This window comes from Montipora capricornis, chromosome 8 (assembly GCF_036669925.1).
Source record: "Montipora capricornis isolate CH-2021 chromosome 8, ASM3666992v2, whole genome shotgun sequence".
Taxonomy (NCBI): Eukaryota; Metazoa; Cnidaria; class Anthozoa; order Scleractinia; family Acroporidae; genus Montipora; species Montipora capricornis.
In genome coordinates, this window is record NC_090890.1 from 15,650,842 (window position 1) to 15,653,341 (window position 2,500).

The 2,500-nt window shown below is 38.3% G+C and overlaps 1 long non-coding RNA gene across 2 annotated transcripts in view; it reads right to left on the reverse strand.

Annotated features, from left to right (window-relative positions):
• The window catches only part of LOC138013539 (uncharacterized), a 3,446-nt gene extending 1,593 nt beyond the window's left edge, over positions 1-1,853 (reverse strand). Inside the window, exons 1-4 of one of the 2 annotated variants that reach the window (XR_011125256.1) lie at positions 1,722-1,853; positions 1,291-1,448; positions 868-978; positions 183-335 (exon numbers count right to left, since the gene is read on the reverse strand). This is a non-coding gene — a long non-coding RNA (uncharacterized lncRNA). The remainder of the gene's footprint in view (positions 1-182; positions 336-867; positions 979-1,290; positions 1,449-1,721) is intronic. The other variant, XR_011125257.1, reaches the window with a different exon arrangement.
• Between the last annotated feature and the right edge of the window lie 647 nt (positions 1,854-2,500).

Genomic DNA, 2,500 nt, shown 5'->3' on the forward strand with positions numbered 1-2,500 from the left:
GTGAATTTGTTGTTGTGGTCCCTAGCTTATGTATTTGACAACAAGTGGCTGAGTGGTAACCAGTAAGTACAGTCTGGCTTGCATTATTAATGGTTCGAGACTAAGTAAGTACTGAATATAGGTTGATGACAATACATGTCTCGTATACACTTTAAGATGTGAGTGAATAGCGCAGTACTTACCTGGAAGTGAACAGTGATCTTCGTGACGATTGGGTAACGGACGTCGCAGTCTGCCTTGCTTTTTTGCTTCCTTTAACGGGCGAGTCATCATTTGAGCTCAAACCACTCAATGTCTCCGTCAGATCTACTACACTTTGGCTCTGGCGCAAATACCTTATTTCAAAAGAAAATTGAAGGATATTATTTACTTTTTGATCTAAGGAGGAGAGACACTTTGTATTTCAATACCAATGCTCTCTCGTTCTCATAGGCTCCACTGATAAACAAACAAAAGAATAGATGCATAAAAAAGCGCGCGGATGGAACAGTGGTCCCACTGTGGAGGAGAGGGATACCAATCAAGAATCGAATATTACTATCGATGATTTAATAGCAATGAATTGTATTTCAAAGTATCATGATGCGATGTTCAATGAAATTACAGCTGGTATTAAATTGAATTCAAGAAGAGAAGTCTTTTGTTGCTGTTTCTGTGTAAACTCTGTATCTAGAGAACGTCGTTATAATATAGTAGCCCTGAAAGGGAAGGCGAGGATTGCGCTAGTTCATTGTAGCATTATATCTCCCCTATGGCAATAATCAGTAACAGAAATCAATCGAAACAGAACTTATTGCTTTAAATCGGTAAACAGGGCCTCGAAACTAGTCTCTTTAATTATTTCAAATTTACTAAACTTTTACTCACGTTACAATGTCTTTCCCGTTTTAATTTTCTTGTTGCGGTTCCTAGGGGCTTTTCATTCCCAACCGCCTCGTCTGCGGTGTCGGAAATGATGATAACGTTGGAATCACTTCCCTAAAAAAACATTGCTAAATTGAAATGTGGTGAGAGATGGTTGATTCTTAATCTTTCTGGCTTTACTGCAGCTGCAACTTTTTATACCGTTCAATTTTCATTGTAGTGTTGCATTTCCTTTAACGAATAAATATACTTATATTTTTCTTAAAACCTGGGACAAAGTCACTTTGAAGCGACTTGCAAGGATTTGTGGGATTAGTTATCGCAAAGTCGTACATATCCTGAAATATAGTGACAGCTAGATACGATCATACATTCCGCCGTTACGTTAAAACTGACTATACTGCAATACTTTGTTGTGCACTTTACCTTTAATGGATCGCGGGTTTCACTTTTGATCCTGAATTCGGCGTCGTCCTCTACTGCATGGACCTGCCTTTCTACATGCTTTTTCCCGGGTTGTACTCTTCCCTCCATTCACTTTCCCAACATTCCATCTTTTTATTCTTTCTAAATGTATGGCGGTGCTATAACAAATAAAGAAAACAAACATGTTAAATGTGCAAGCAAAGCGATCTACGATTTTAGTTACCCATTTTTCCCTCTTTTTGAAACCTTCCTCTATGGCTGATCTCGAAGAAGTGTCTATTGTCTGTTTTGTTGATTCAGTTACTGTTTCTTTAAGCTGCGGAAATAAGCATCTTTTTGCAATAAACTATGACACGTTTTTGAGCTACTTGTGAGAAACCAAATGATTGAAAAAAGTTAAATCAACGCTTTCCAAAATAATTTTTACTTACAGTAATTGGCCTCAGTGCCGTGTAGTGCCACCCGGTGTGTGCGAAGTACGGAGAACTCACTGAGACACCTGTCTGGGGTTAAATTCGTTTCACGTAATCTTCCTTCTGTCGAAGAAAACGAAAGGAACCATAGTATCATCGTATTGGAAATATATTCAATGGGTGATAATTCTCTTTACCGCAATTGCCAGTAATCTCGCAATCTGATTGGCTAATTTGCCGTTATTGATAAGAGTCTAGACAACGCTGCTTGTGTCAGCGTCAACGATCTTCCTCGCGCTCTTAAATAAACATTTTCTTTCACGTTGATATTGTGGTAAAAAACAAATCGAATGTGGTTTAGCGTTGTCTGTACTCTCGTCGACAACGATATTCGTCATCATAGTGGTCAAAATTTGTGATGACGAATATCGTTGTGGATAAGAGTACAGACCACGCTAAACCACATTCTATTTGTTAAATCCACTACTACCCCATGAGCAGTCACAATGACAAACGTCTGCTAGGGCCCTGATTACATCAGTCGCGTAGTCATGATCATGTTTGAGTGTTTTAACAGTATCCGCCCATGTCATTGGCAATTCTTCACCAGACAAGTCCGCGTGGCACAGAAATATCTTGCGATCATACCCTTTGCACTATTAAAATAATAATAATAAGTACCTGAAATACATTTTAGATGAATAGATTTTTAGCAGCAAGCTACTTTTACCACTATACTAACACGAAAGATATGGCGACGATGAAAATTTAATAGGCCTTTTTCGATATATTAAAAT